We start from the raw sequence: 16,245 nt of genomic DNA on the forward strand, positions 1-16,245 counted from the left end.
CCTTCCTTCCTTTTTTCTTTCTTTCTTTCTTTCTTTCTTTCTTTCTTTCTTTCTTTCTTTCTTCCGATAGAAAGAGCACGAGTCGAGGTGGGGGAGAGGGGCAGAGGGAGAGAGAGAGAATCTTAAGCAGGTTCCATGCTCAGCGCAGGGCCCGATGTGGGGCTCGATCCTACGACCTTGGGATCATGACCTGAGCCAAAATCAAGAGTCGGACGCTCAACCGACTGAGCCCCCCAGGCACACCAGTGAGTTTCCATTTCTGGACGGTCATATTCATGATTGAAACTCTGCACGGTAGGACGGCCTCAGTCTCATTTCTTTTATTGAACAAGACAGAAAAAAAATGATCAGTTCAGGAAACTTCCTTCTAAGAGCCTGAAACCATCTTCTCCTCGTATTTATTTTTATATCCAATTTCTGGGATAAGATACTAAAAATAACAACCTGTTGGTAAGGATGTGGGCAAAGAGAGTCTCCTACACCCGCTGGTGGGGCGGAGAATTGACACATTCTTTCTGGAAGGCCAAGTGGGAAATGTATCAAAGGTGGAAACAGGAAAACCCTTGAATGGGGCAGTCTAGCTTCCTGAAACTGACGCTAAGATAATAACTGAACAAGTGTAACAAAGGTTATGAATCAAGATGTTTACCCTAGCCCTTTTGGGTAATAGTGGGAAAGCTGCACACCAGTGGAAAGACCAGGAGGAAGGTTTGGCTGAAGAAATTAGGCTCCTCCCTTGGACTGCAATGCCGGGCATCTGGAAGTCCGGGTGTGCCTTCACATCCTCGGGCCTGAGCGGACAAATGAAGTGTGGCCCCTCTGGGGAAGCGCTTTCAAAGATCACCAGTCGGCTAGGTCATCTGTGTCATCTTTGACTCCCAATGTGTTGTCCCATCAGGCCTCTTCATCTGGCAAAACTCTTGTCCAACTTCTAATACCATTTCCCCCGGCACTCCCTTGGGTCAGCTTTCCCTGACTCTGCTCAAGGTCATTCTTTATATCTTAGGTAGCACTTAGCATTTTGCCGTAATTGCTCGTATAATGATCTGCCCTCCCCTCTAGGCTTATAATAACCCTGGTGCCTGGCGGTGTTGTTTGGGTATCTTGGTACAGAATCCAGGCGCACTCCCACGTCATGTGTTTGCTCTGGCGGTTGGTACTGGCCCTTCAGATGTCCCCGTGCCTCGATCCCTCATCACGTTCAAATGGCACCTCCTCAGTGAGGCCCATTAAAGGCGACGCGCCTGGCCACCAGCACCCTCATACCCCTTCCCTGCTCTATTTCCCCATCACATGCCTGTCTTCCATGCTACATAATTTACTGATGTATTCTATCAGTCATTTATTCCTGTCTCTCCTCGCTAGAGTATAAACTCAAAAGCGTTTTAGCTTGCTTGGTTCACTGGTGCCTCCCCAGCTAGAACACTGCCTCTCGTCACGTGTTCGTAGCTGGAATGTAGCTGGAACGACGCGCCTGGCACACAGTAGGCGTGCACGGAGTGGCCACCTTTGTTCTTTCTGCCCTCTTGGACCCGCTGCTGCCGGGGAAGAGACAGTCAGGGAGAGAACGGTGCCCGTCGCTGAACCACCATCTGCCTAATGGATGGGATAAGAAACCTGGGAGACATTCGAGATCGGTTGCTTGCTTCTCTCTCCCCCCACCCGGGCTGCGGCTTATTAGCTGGACTGTCCAGTCCTAGCAGGGGCCGAAAGTGAGAGATGGGTTTCTTTGTGGCTTCATCTCTGTGGCGTCGTCAGACCTTAGGTTTGGTGTTTCAGATTCCCCGTCACTCCATGTGCATCTACAAATATTAAAAAAACAGCTGCCCCGGGGGCGCCTGGGTGGCTCAGTTGGTCGAGCGCCCAGCTCGTGATTTCGGCTCAGGTCTGGATCTCACGGTTCCTGAGTTCGAGCCCTGCATTGGGCTCCGCTCCCACCCTCCCTCTCTCTGCCCCTTCCCTGCTCCCTGTCTCGCTTTCAAAATAAATAAATAAATAAATAACCCAACTGCCCGGTAAAATATGAATGTTTGGGGTACTGTTTGCTATTTTCCTTATAATAAAGAATAACCAAGAGTAATGACAATAACAATGAATATATTTTCAATTGTTATGTGTCGAACATGTCAATAATACAGTAAGAATTACTAACCTCATTTTAGAGGATATAAATGAGTCTCAGTAAGAGATCACCACAGGATAAGGCTATATAGCAGTAAACAGATGGTAAGCCCGGAACCAAAGCCTGTGAACTTCCCATCATATATTTCCAAGGAAAAGTACTGACATTATTGAGAAAAAACTGCATCACAGTGGAAGACCGGTTATTGGGGCAGGGGTGATAGGCAGATACAAATATTTGACCAGTTTCCTGTCCGTTAAGCAGAGGTTACAGCTGTCTGAGGATTTGGAAGTAAAAGAACTTAAATTTTGGGGCTCCTGGGTGAGTCAGTCAGTTAAGCATGTGACTCTTGATTTTGGCTCAGGTTGTGATGTTACGGTTTGTGAGCCTGCTTGGGATTTTATTTCTCTGCCCCTCCCCTGCTCGTGCACCCCCTCCCCCAAATAAATAAATCAACATTAAAAAAAAGAACTTAAATTTTATTAGAGGGAACGTGATGAGGGGTGATTACATTTTTTTAAGTTTATTTCCTTTTTTTTTTTTTAGTAATCTCTACACCCAACATGGGGTTCAAACTCATGACCCCCCCCAGATCAAGAGTTGCATGCTCCTTCAACTGAGCCAGCCAGGTGCCCCGATGAAGGTTGATTTTAAATATCCTGGATAAACCAAGATCTAATTTAGCTCAAGAAAACATAATTGAAAATAGAATCTTTTGAGGGCACCTGGGTGGCTCAGTCGGTTAAACATCTGACTTCGGCTCAGGTCATGATCTTGCAGTTCATGAGTTCCAGCCCCGAGTCCGGCTCTGTGCTGACAGCTCGGAGCCTGGAGCCTGCTTCAGATTCTGTGTCTCCCTCTCTCTCTGTCCCTCCCCTGCTCATGCTCTCTCTCTCTCTCTCTCAAAAAAAAAAATTGAAAAAAATTAAAAAAAAAATCTCGGGGCGCCTGGGTGGCTCAGTCGGTTAAGCATCCGACTTCGGCTCAGGTCCCGATCTCGCGGTCCGTGAGTTCGAGCCCCGCGTCGGGCTCTGTGCTGACAGATCAGAGCCTGGAGCCTGCTTCGGATTCTGTGTCTCCCTCTCTCTCTACCCCTCCCCTACTCCCTCTCTCTCTGTCTCTCAAAAATAAAGATTAAAAATTTTTTTAATGTTTTTCCTACTCTGTGAGTGTACATACATACATAATTTACTTTATTGAGGTTATGCTTTTTGTATAGTTTTACACATTCATAGCTACAATGGTTTTGTTCTTTTTCTAATGATAAATGGAATACTTTCAAGAGCAGAAATTAAAGCTGGCTTGTAAGAAGAGGTGTGTGTGTGTGGGGGGCAGTAAAGTCTAAGCAAGTATAAAAACATACAAAAAAACCCAAACAACCCTACAAGCAATAAACACTGTTGTTACTGCCTGACAAATACGGAGCATTCATTGTAGTAAGTAGGAATGTTGTCCTAGGAAAAGCAATGAATTTATTAGAATTAACTGGTGGAAACTTCTGCAAATAACAAGGGACAGACATTATTATAAAATCTGAAACAGTAAGAAAATGGTAAAACTCTTTTGGGCACTCTCTTCGAAGATTTGAATGGAAGGAGACACTTCAAGCTTAGCTATAGGATGGTGGAATGCCCGTGGAGAGAACTGGCTTCTCACGGGGGGGGTGATGTGATGACCCCAGGGTTAGCAACCTTAGCAACTGGGGCTCAGGAAAGGGATCAGAGCTTCAAAGGGCGTGAAACCTACACACCCCACCTTTGTGGTCAGAAGAGCCCCGAACAGGAAGTTTAAGAGGCCTCAGAGGAGCCCAGTGATTCCAGCCGAAGGTCTTGAGCTCTAGTGAGGAGGTCCCAGCTTCCCCAGGGGATCTCTGCGGGGCTCGGGGATGGAGGCTGTCAAATGCTGACTCCTGAAATACCACCAACACTACCTGCGGATTTGACAAAGCGGAATGCATTCCTTACCTTGGTCAGGGAGAACCCCACCTCCCAAAGTTGTGATAGCGTTTCAGGGAGGAAAGGAAAGGTCAGAATTTACCGAGAAATGCAGGTTTGATTTAAGGCAGAGAGGGTCTTTCAGCACAGAGACTCGATTACGATTGGATAAGGATCATGATGTCAACAGGCTCGGACTGGTGGGAGCAGCAAGGGAGGATTTTGAGAAAAGGGAAGGATTTGAACAGTGCAAACTGTTGCTGCTTTTCCGCTGAAGAGTTGACGGTACTCTGGGAAAGTTCCTGTAATGAAGAAACTTTTGCTTGGACAGGACCGTCCTGGAAAAGAAATTCACACGAAGACAGCGGACTAGCCAAGTCCTGTTGATGTAGCCAGTACCCGTGCGGTTTTATTTCTCAGGGTCGAGGCTGAGTGTGGCAACAGACTGTCTTAATTCTCATATATTTACCATTTTTATGAACAACTCACCTTAGGTATGTGTTTATTTTGTGGTGGTGAAATTCTTCTGTTTCCCTGAATCTCGAGAAAAAATGACCCCTATTCTTAGGTGTTTGCTAAGCCCGGAGGAACAATTTACATAACTAGCTTTTCACCAGTCTGCCGAACCTGTTAGGTATGTTAAAACCCAAAATTCAACTGAGGAAATTTTAAAGATCTTATTGGCTTTCTTTAACGATTCACCGTTTGGGCAGCATTCCATCTAGCAGACAGAAAGAAGCTTGGAGGAGCTGTACAAAATGAAAGGCTTTTTTTTTTTTTTTTTTTTTTACACCGAAGGGAGCAGGAACAAGGAAGACACTAGCAAAAAGTGGACTGGATGTGGGGAGGTCGCTTTCCTTTCGGGGATGGCAGGTTGGCCCGGCTACTTCACTGGTACTGACCAGGTGATTCCCCACTGCTTTAGGATTCCATTTCTGGGAGAGGCTGAAGCCCAAATTAAGTCTGGGTTTGGTGACACAAGCACCCCCCCCCCCACCTCCAAGCTTAGCATAAGCGACTCCATTGCGGGATGGCTGTCTTATTTTTAACAGGTGGATTCTTTTATTTAGTCCTCCCAAACACCTCCTCAAGCTATTATCATCCCTATTTTATAGAGGAGGAAACTGAGGCTCAGGGAGGTAATGAGCTCACATCCAAGCACCTGCAGATACATTCTTTTCAGGAGCATCAAGAAAGGCCCACCTTCAACCAACCTGCCTTATTCTGGTCCATTTTTGCAGAAGGAAGCTGAGGTCCAGGTTCAAGACAATCATTGGGCCCCTCAGCCCTCTTCGGGGTCCCTGGGGAGAAGGAGGGCAGGGTGGAAGGCAAAGGCCTTCAGAGACGCCAGTTTGGGTCTGGGTGGGCTCCCCTCGGCGTCCTGCATCGCCGGGGGGGGGGGGGGGGGTGGCGGCCCGCGGCGATCAATGCCACCCCTCCCCCACCCTCCCCCGCAGAGGCCTCACCTGGGCTGCCTGGTGCACCGGAAGCCGGCCCCCGCCGGTCCCCGCGGCCGTGCCCGCCGCTGGTCACCAGGGGGCGCTGTGCGCCACAACCTCGGGCGCAGAGGGGCGGTGGCCACGTGACCGGACAACCGCGCGCCGGGTCCCGGGTCCCGGCGTCCGCCCGGTGGCCCCCTCCGGCTGCGGGCGCGCTCGGCCTGCTTCCCGCCCCCCCCCCCCCACCTTCTCCTAACGCTCCGCGCGGGCCACTCGGGGGTGGTGCGGCGGCGACGGCGACTCCGGTCCGGGCTCCATGACCTGTAACCTCCCGGGGACGCTGACGAGCAGCCGCGTGAGTTTCCCGGGCACCAGGAGACGCCTCACTCCGGCTTTGTGGCCGGTTTGGCCCTCCCCGCAAGGCAAAGAGGGGGGCTCGGTGCCAGGCTTTCCCCTAGCTCGGAGAGGTGCTGTCACATCCCGTCACACCTCCCCGCCGCCCTTGGAGGGACGCACTGTCCCCTGGAGGACCCCATGGGAGCGCGCCCAGCGCCGGGGGTGGGGGGCGAGTTTGGATCATGTGGCTGCTCTGGCGGGACCTCCTTGCCCAATAAGCACTGAGCAAATCACCCCCGCCCCGTACCCCCAAATCGACATTTTCACGGATATGCCCCGATGGGACATTCACTTGGTCGTGAACGGGGGCTTGAGAGTTGCAAAAAGTGACTACGTCTCTCACTTGGAGTAGGGACTTCAGGGACGCTCCCGCTTGACCTGGCAGAGGCCGCGGGGTCGCCCGCATTACACGCTTGCGACACTCAGCCGGAAACGCATCGTACACCTCAAGATGTCTTACAGTTACACACACACACACACACACACACACACACACACACACACACACCTCTCTGCCGACTTTGATGTCTCTATCAGCACACCCCCCAGCCCCAACCGACAAAAATGCCTGAGAAACTGCATTCACCACCGTCCTTACCAGGTCTTGTAGTGGGGGTAGTCCAGCTGGGGGAGGGGGGGTTAATTTAGAGAGAGATTCAATAATGTGATAGATTGAAGGGTTTTCAAAAGAGCGTTACGCTTTGCACGCTAGAAACTTCACTCATTTTTTAAAAAATTTTTTAACGTTTTATTTATTTTTGAGACAGGGAGAGACAGAGCATGAACGGGGGAGGGTCAGAGAGAGGGAGACACAGAATCCGAAGCAGGCTCCAGGCTCTGAGCCATCAGCCCAGAGCCCGACGCGGGGCTCGAACTCACGGACTGCGAGATCGTGACCTGAGCCCAAGTCGGCCGCTTAACCGACTGAGCCACCCAGGCGCCCCGAAACTTCACTCATTTTAAGTGTACAATTATTTTTAGTAAATTGGCAGAGTTGCGCACCTGTCAGCACATTCTGGTTTTAGAGTATTTTCATCCCCAGCCACCCCGGAGCAAATGCCCATAAAGCTGTCTGCAGTTAATCTCCCCTCCGACCTCTAGCCCTAAGCAGCCATTTATCCCTCTTCTGGCTCTATATAGTTGCTTTTTCTGGACAGTTCATATGAATGGAATCATACACTACGTGGTCTTTGGGGACTGGCTTCTTTAACCTAGCGTGATGTTTTCTAGTTTCATCTGGGTTGTAGCACTTACCAGCGTGTAATTCCTTTCTATAGCTGAATAATATTCAATGGTGTGGATATACCACATTTGTTTCTCCATTTATCAGTCAATGGACAATTGGGTTGCTTTCATTTTTTGGTTATTAAGAGTGATGCAATAATTGAGAACATTTGTGTGGACATGTGTTTTCAATTCTCTTGCTTTCGCTGCCCTTTCTTTGCTGGTGTTTCCCCTTAACACCCTTTGCCGACCTCTATCACAACACTTTGCACACTGCCCTGCGAATGAATTTGAATTCATTCTCTGACTCTCCACTAGAGAAGGCAAGGACCATGTGCACCCATTCCCTGGGGTAGGAGTGGAGTTTCTGGGTCCTCTATGGCAACTCTATGCTTAAGCTTTTTTATTTTTTTTTTATTTAAAAAAAAAATTTTTTTTTTAACATTTATTTATTTTTGAGACAGAGAGAGACAGAGCATGAATGGGGGAGGGGCAGAGAGAGAGGGAGACACAGAATCGGAAACAGGCTCCAGGCTCTGAGCCATCAGCCCAGAGCCTGACGTGGGGCTCGAACTCACAGACCGCGAGATCGTGACCTGGCTGAAGTCGGACGCTTAACCGACTGCGCCACCCAGGCGCCCCATTAAGCTTTTTTATTTTTAGGAACTTCCGGGCTCTTTTCCAAAGTGTCTGCACCATTTAATGTTGCTAGTGGTAAATTATGAAGGTTCCAGTTTCTCCGTCTCCTCACCAACACTTGTTTTGTCTTTCGTTGGGTATCTCACTGTGATGTTCGTTTGCCTAGACGGAGTGGTATTTGCTTAACTAGTTTCACTTTGCTTTAATGACTGGCTTTTTCAATGTTATCAAATCGAGTTGCTGAAATGAATAATACACAGCCCATCCGTGCAAGGAGCTCATGGCTCCAAGAGGGAGACAGAGGAACATAATCGTAGTACCGTGTGTTACCTGCTCTGATGGAACTGAGCACAGGCAGGCTGTCAGCACAGAGCCTGACGCGGGGCTTGAACCCACAGACCTTGAGACCATGACCTGAGCCGAAGTCGGTTGCTCAACTGACTGAGCCACCCAGGCGCCCCGGCCAGAACCCAATTCTAACTGTTCATTAAAAAGGGTGTTGGATGTTGTAAGCCAATTTGACAATAAATTATATTAGGAAAAAAAGAAAAAAAAAAGAATGTTACTTTCACTCAAACGTACAAGGAAAAAGCCAAATCACAGACAAGCCGCATAGTATAAGACATAGATTGGCCAACTATGACCCACGAGCTAAGAACGTTTTATCAGATGAACATTTACAATCAGTTTGATCACGGGAACATGAACTTTCAACCACAATTAAACAAAACATTTTTCTTCTATTCCATTTTTTTCATCAGTAGACCTGTATTACAAAACCGTGCAATTATTTTTATCATCATCTTATAAAGCCTAAAATATTTATTTTCCGCTCTTCACAGAAAAAGTTTGACAGCCCTTGGTTTAATAGAGTAAACAGAGAAACGGAAAGCAATTGCCACATACTTGCTGGGTGACCTTGGGAAGTCGCTTCACTTCTCTGGTCCTGATTCTTGTTATCTGTAAAATGGAGATAAAGGGTGATGGGTGGGTGAGGTAAGCTCTAGGGTGAAACCCCCATTCCCCCAAGTTCTGTATTCATTAGTTAGTTATTAGGGCACCTGGGTGGCTTAGTTGGTTAAGAGCCTGATTCTTGATTTCGGCTCAAGTCAGGATCTCACGGTTCCTGAGTTCGAGCCCTGCATCGGGCTCCGCGCTGTTAGCGTGGGATTCCCACCCTCCCTCTCTCTGCCCTTTCCCTGCGCTCTCTCTCTCTCTCTCTCTCTCTCTCTCACAAAATATATACATAAACATTAAAAAATAATTATGTAAACGTCTGTTGAGCTACTATCGTGTATCAAGAACTGTTAAAGGCATTGGGGATACAGCAGGAAGCAAAACCCCTGTCCTGAAAAAGGATATTATTCCAAATGAAGAGACTTAAGATGCAATGTGCGGTCTGAGCTTGGATCCTGATTTGAACAAGCTAGCGTTATAGGACACTTGGGGAAAAGTAGGGAAATTTGACTATGGATGGGTATTAGATGAGGTGAACATGGACTAACACGAAATGGTAGAGGTGATTAACTGAAAAAAGCAGTTAGAAAGCATATGTACACGTATTATCTCATTTTGGTAGAAAGTGCATATACGTATTATGTAAACTTGGAGGAATTCTTGATCTGGAAGGATATATATGGTAAGGTCTTTTTTTTAATTTTATTTTTTATTTTTATTAAGAAAAATTTTGGGGGGGGGCGCCTGGGTGGCTCAGTCGGTTAAGCGTCCGACTTCGGCTCAGGTCATGATCTCATGGCTCGTAGGTTCGAGCCCCAGATCGGGCTCTGTGCTGACAGCTCAGGGCCTGGAGCCTGCTTCACACATTCTGTGTCTCTCTCTCTCTCTGGCCCTCCTGCGCCTGTGCTCTTTCTCTCTCTCAAAAATAAATAAACATTAAAAGAATTTTTTAAAGTAAAAACATGAAAAATAACGTTTAATGTGTGTTTTTGTCTAATTTCAATGTTTAAATGTTGATTTTTAAATAAAAATTAAAAAAAGTTTTTAAATTTATTTTTGAGAGAGAGAAAGAGCACAAGCGGGGGAGGGGCAGAGAGAGAGGGAGACCCAGAATCTGAAGCAGGCTCCAGGCTCCCAGCTGTCAGCAGAGAGCCCGATGCTGGGCTCGAACCCACGAACCGCGAGATCGTGACCTGACGCTTAACTCGCTGAACCACCCAGGCGCCCCCTAACTTGTTTTTTTTTTTTTTAAGTTTTTTTAGAGAGAGAAAGAGTGCAAGTGGGGGAGAGGCAGAGGGAGAGAGACAGAGAACCCTAAGCAGGCTTCACGCCCAGCGCCGAGCTCTATGCAAGGCTCGATCTCATGATTGTGAGATCATGACCTGAGCTGAAATCAAGAGTCGGCCGCTCAACCGACTGAGCCCCCCAGGCGCCCCCTATACTAAGCTCTTAATAGTGGTCATTTCTGGGTGGTGGGAATATAATGTTTCTGTTTTCTTATCTCTTCTAATTTTCTACATTGGACGTTTACCGCTTTTGTAAAAATACAAGCCCGGTGCTTTAGAAGAGGGTGGGATTTTGTCGGGTGGCTGGCACCGAAAAAGGGCTAGAGAGGCAAACGATGGCAGTGTCCAGCGAAGCACTGTTTAGGAGAGAACGTGCCCAATCTGATGCCAGAGGTAGGTTTATCTCTCTTGTATCAGTGGACGCATCGATGTGATTCAGCGTTTCAATCTTGTAACTACTTCTCCTATTCTAGGCCAGGGGTCCATAAACCCTGCCACCTATTTTAGTAAATAAAGTCTCATCGGAACACGGGCCCACTGATTTGTTTATGTGGTGTCTGTCACTGCTTTATTGCCCCGCAATGGCACGGTGGGGTAGGGGTGCAGAGACCATATCACCCCGAAAACTAAACGTATTTACTGCCTGGCCCTTGAAAGAAAAAGTGGGCGGAGCCCTGTTCTAGGCTGGCTGGGAGGGAATGCCCGGCTCCGCGTTAAATGAACAAACGTATGCTCTGATTTACAAACCTCGTTCTCTCCTGAGCTGGATTAGCGTGTGCCAGTATTCCCAATTCTGGATAATTCTAGGTTACTGACAGTATTGGGTTTCTCATCCTGCAAGGCTGAGGCGAAGGCCAGCCCGCAGGAAGACGGATGTGTCAGCGAGGTGAACGATAGCCTGTGAGCCCTATCACAGCTGGCTAGTCGGTCTTCCCTTGATCTAGCTAAGATCTCCGTAGGCTTCACATCTGGTTCAAATGCCTCCTCCTCCCAGAAGCCCCCTCTCACTCCTCACCCTGATTTCACCGGCCCACGCCAGTGCTCCCACAGCACCCTGGCAGGCCTCTTTCATAACACTTAGCACCCTACCCCGTAAGCACGGATTCCTTCTCGGATTCTCCCCCAGAGAAGGCAAGGACCATGGGCACGCACTCTCTGGTATAGCCCCTGAGCCCAGCCTGAAGCCTAGCATATGGTAGCTTCCTAGCCGCGCGTCCTTGGCCACGCGACTGCGCTGAGCCTCAGTTTTCTCGTCGGTAAAGTGGGGACAATAGCAATAGTTGCTCCCCCGTAGTGTTGTGTGTGGGTATTAGCTGTGCAGCGAACACTTAATGAATGAATGACGTATAGGATATCGCGCTGGACTGGGAATTGTGAAAGCCCCCAGCAGCAGGGTACGGTGACAGGTTGTCACGTTTAGTCTCTGTGGACCAGCAACACACTTATCCTACGTGGGGCCCCCGAACTGGAGTCACATTCATCCATCCCGTCAACACTTACGGAGTGCCTACTGTGGGCCCAATACCGGGCCAGATATTGCGGACATAACAGGGATAGCCACAGTCTCCGCCCTCACGGAGATTACATTCTAGTGAGAGAGATGGGCCAGTTTACAAACTGATACGGAATCTGTTACGGACTGTGCTCAACGTAAAGAGAATACATAGGCCAAACCACAGTTGCCGAGACGGGCTGTTATCTACGTGGCGATCCAGGAGAACTCCTTTAAAGAGGTGACATTCGAGGGGAGACCGGAAGAATGCGCCCACCATGGGAGGAGCTGGAGAAAGAATATTCGAGGCGGAGAAAGAGTAAGTGCAAAGGCTTGAAGCCGGAAAGGATTTGGCAGAGTCGAGGAGACGGAAAGAGGCAAAGGGTGAAGAGGTGGGGCTCATTCTAAGAAGAGAGGGCAGCTGTTTTCATGATCGTGAGAAGGCGAATTCCAAGATCTGTCACTCTGCGTTTTTGAAAACTTAAGCCAATATCTGTGTGGCAGAATGATGGCCTCCCCCAAAGGGGTCCACATACTAAACCCCAGAACTGAGTGCCCTGCTTTACATGACAGAAGGGACTTCGCAACTGTGATTAAGTTAAGGATGGAGACCTGAGGGCATTCCCCTGGCGGTCCGGTAGGATTACAAGGGTCCTTGTAAGAGGAAGGCGGAAGGGGCTCAGAGGACAGAGGTTTGCAGATGGTAGCAGGGCTCACAGAGAGGTCTGAAGATGCTGTGTTGCTGGCCAGAAGGTGGAAGAAGGGTCCATAGCCGAGGAATGTAGGCAGCGCATAGAGGCTGGAAAGACAAGGGGTTAGATCCCCCCCGTAAAGCCCCCAGAAAGAACACAGCCCTGCTGACGCCTGCAGCTTTAGCCTCGTGAATCGCATTCTGGACTTCGGACCTTCAAAACGGTAATCGAATACATTTATGGCATTCTGAGCCCCCGAATTTGTGGTCACTTGTTACAGGAGCCATGGAAAGCCAATACTCCTTGTGTGGAAAGATACACCAAAAAGTAATGCGGTTGGGAATTGGCAGGGGTGGATGGGAAGAGGGTAGAAAGGGCAGGGAATGAGGTAGGAGGGATGGGAACTGTTCTTGTGTATTGAGTTCTGATTTCTAGGACTATGTTAATGTTTCACATACTAAAAAGGAAGGGAGGGAGGGAGGGCGGGTGACAAGGGAACCCAAAATGGAATATGGACAGAAACAAAGGAACTAACTGTATTACAAATGAATAACAGACGTAACGAAGGAGTGGGCGAAAATAACTAACCCGAGTGTTATGGGCTGAAATGTGTCCCCTCAAAATTCATGTGTTGAAGCGCTAACCTTCAGTGTGACGGTATTTGCCGGTAGGGCCTTTAAGGGTGTAATTAACATTAGGGGCGCCTGTGGGTGGCTCAGTCGGTTGAGTGTTCGAGTCTTGATTTTGGCTCAGGTCACGATCTCCCAGTTCGCGAGATCGAGCCCCATGTCGGGCTCTGCGGTGACAGCACGGAGTCTCCTTGTAATTCTCTCTCCCTCTCTCTCTGACCCTCCTGTGCTCGTGAGCGCGCGCTCTCTCTCTCTCAAAATAAAGAAATAAACATTAAAAAAGGTTATAATTAACGTTAAGCGAAGTCGTAAGGGTGGGGCCCTAATCCAATATGACCAGTCTCTATAGGAAAAATTCGTGTGAGGACGCAGTGAGAAGGCGGCCATCTGCAAGCCAAGGAGAGAGTCCTCAGGAGAAACAAACCTTGCTGACCCCTTGATCTTGGACTTCTGGCCTAGAGAACTGTGAGAAATAAATTTCTACTGTTTAAGTCACCCATCTGGGCTATTTAGTTTTGTCAACCCGAGCAGACTGATGCACTAAATAACTTCGGAAAAGAGTGTTTTGACTATGTGCTCTACAGTAGTGGTTCTCAAACTTTGGGGTGCGTCAGAGTCACCTGGGGAGCTTGTTGAAGAGCTCTGGGTGACAATCTCCACCTCCGGCATTTCTAATTCAGTAGGTCCAGGGTGGAGCTCAAGAATTTACATTTCTTTAAAAAAAATTTTTTTTTTTAACGTTTCATTTTATTTTTTGAGAGACAGAGAGCATGAGCAGGGGAGGGGCAGGGGAGGGGGGAGACACAGAATCCAAAGCAGGCTGCAGGCTCCCAGCTGTCGGCACACAGCCCGATGGGGGGCTCGAACCCACAAATGCGAGATCATGACCTGAGCCGAAGTTGGATGCTCAGCCGGCTGAGCCACCCAAGATACCCCAAGAATTTACATTTCCAACAAGTCCTCAGATGGAGCTAATGATGCTGGTTCAGGGACCACACTTCGAGAACCGCTGTTCTAAGGCTCAAGACAAAAAAAAATCACCCCCAAACCGTAAGTAAATACTGTACTCTAGATAGTAGGTGTGTTTTCCACAGGGGTGTGGGTTAGCAATTCTGAATCTACTTTATGTATATTCTAGTATTGAGCAAAGCATACATTGTGAATAAGGAGAGCCAGACTTTACGCTTTTAGAGGAAGGAGTTACACATAAGAAGAGACAGGAGACTGGCAGTGATCAGAGGTATCAGTATGAATACGGTGTTTTACACGCGCACACCCACACCACACACTCACGCGGAGATAGATATGGAAATAGATAGAGTTGTTTGTATATAGACATATGGTTCCTAGCTTTGTCTGCCGAGGAGGCTTAGAAGCAATGATACCGCAATACCAATGGGCACACTAGACATTCAGATCTTGGTTTTAAAACCGCATTCTTGGGGCGCCTGGGTGGCTCGGTCGGCTAAGTGTCTGACTCTTGATTTCGGCTCAGCTCACGATCTTAGGGTTGGTAGGTTCGAGCCCCGTGTCGGGCTCTGCGCTGTCAGCAAAGAGCCTGCTTGGGATTCTTTGTCTCCCTCTCTCTCTCTCTCTGCCCCTCCCTCTCCATTTCTCTCTCTCTCTCTCAAAAACAAACAAATAAACTTAAAAAAAAAATAAAATAGCATTCTCTAGGGGCTCCCGGATGGCTCCATTGGTTGATTGTTCAACTCGTGATTTTGGCTCAGATCTGGATCCCAGATCATGGGATCAAGCCCCGCGTCTGGCTCCATGCTGAGTGTGGAGCCTGCTTAAGATTCTCTCTCTCTGCTCTTCTCCCCAACTCACATGTGCTCTCTAATATATATATATCATATATATATTAGTGTGATATACTATATATATTAGTATTTACTATAGTAATACTATAGTATTATATATCATATATGTACTAATCTATATATCGTACAAATATGATATATATATATATATATATATATATATATATGGTGTATATATAGAATAGCACTCTCCAAATGAAAGGAACCAGAACTCTTGTAGAAACGGCCGATTCCTGGGCTGGGACGAGAAGACTATTAGATGAGCTTGGAATGTCTTCCGTCGCCAGAAAGTAAGAAGGGCCATGGGGATGTGTCAGAAAGGGTGCAGGAGTCCATTTGAGGGGGTTTCCAATGCCGAAATCTGTGACAATGTAAGCAACAAGATGATTAATGACAGTAATGGATTATAAGCCATAGAGTAAAATAAGAATCCATGAGTCCACACGAATATGAAGAAATAACTGAATAAGTAAATAAATGAGGGAGAAGGAAAAGCACTTGTTTACAATAGCATTTCCAATTAATAAAATGTAACAAGAATAATGAAAATAGAAACTTGTTCGGCAAGCACCACAGTAATAACCATTTCAGGCAAGAATCGCCGAAGAATATTAAAATTAATGGACAAAAGTATGATGGAAACAGTGTATTTATATAGTTTTTAAACATCTCCCCACAAAATGCTTACTCATTACAAAGGGCAAAATAGGAACGCCACTGGGGAGAAACTGGGCAGACTACCCTAACCAACTGGTCAAAGTTAACATCACCAGTAATTGAACAAACTACCATGTGCCTCTTGGTAGGATGCACTGAGAAGGGCACAATATCATATCTGTAGTGTTCTGGGCAAAACACGTAACTGAAATAGAGACACGATGAACCATCAGATAAACCCCAAACTGAAACCAGCAGGTGCTTTTCAAAAGTATCATGGTCATTGAAGACAAAAAAAAAAAAAAAAAGACCAAGGAACTCTTCTAGATTAAAGGTGTCAAAGAAAACATATGTGATCCCCGACCAGAAAAAGGACATTGTTGGGGCAAATGGAGAAAATAAAATCCTGGCTATTGATTATAGAACTGCACGAATATTAATTTCTTGATTTATAATAGTGTACTGTGGTTGTATAAGATGTTAATACTTGAGCAATCTGGGTGAGCAGACTCTTCGGACTGTTGTTGCAACTTCTTGGGGGGACGGGTAAGTCTGTAACATTTCAAAAGGAAAAGTTGAAAATGAAATGCGAGTTGTTTACCTCATCCCAAGATATCCCTGGGTGATCTGACTGCGGTGTGTGGGCGCGGCTTATAGAAGGTGCCAGTGACTAAGTGGGGAGACCAGTCAGGCGGCTGTTGCCCTGGACTGGGGGAGAGAGGATCGTGGCTCAGACTAGGGGGATGACGGTTGAGACGGAGAAGGCTGGATGGATTCAGGATGCGTTTTGGCATCTCCATGGGAAGGTCATTGCACGGGAGGGAATGGAGGGAGTGCCACTTTATTTTACCGTTAGATAAAATACAGGACAGAATAGACCGCGCGATGTAAGTATCTTCATTCGATATTGTGGATTCAGAATCCTCTGATATGTAAGCTGGAGAATTTATCGCGG

At 47.5% G+C, this 16,245-nt stretch overlaps 1 long non-coding RNA gene across 2 annotated transcripts in view; it reads left to right on the forward strand.

The window, feature by feature from the left end:
• The first annotated feature begins 5,646 nt into the window (after positions 1-5,646).
• The window catches only part of LOC122477222, a 35,685-nt gene continuing 25,086 nt past the window's right edge, over positions 5,647-16,245 (forward strand). For both annotated transcript variants that reach the window (XR_006295653.1, XR_006295654.1), the window contains exon 1: positions 5,647-5,850. This is a non-coding gene — a long non-coding RNA (uncharacterized LOC122477222). The remainder of the gene's footprint in view (positions 5,851-16,245) is intronic.

The sequence above is a fragment of the Prionailurus bengalensis genome, chromosome X, assembly GCF_016509475.1.
Source record: "Prionailurus bengalensis isolate Pbe53 chromosome X, Fcat_Pben_1.1_paternal_pri, whole genome shotgun sequence".
NCBI lineage: Eukaryota > Metazoa > Chordata > Mammalia > Carnivora > Felidae > Prionailurus > Prionailurus bengalensis.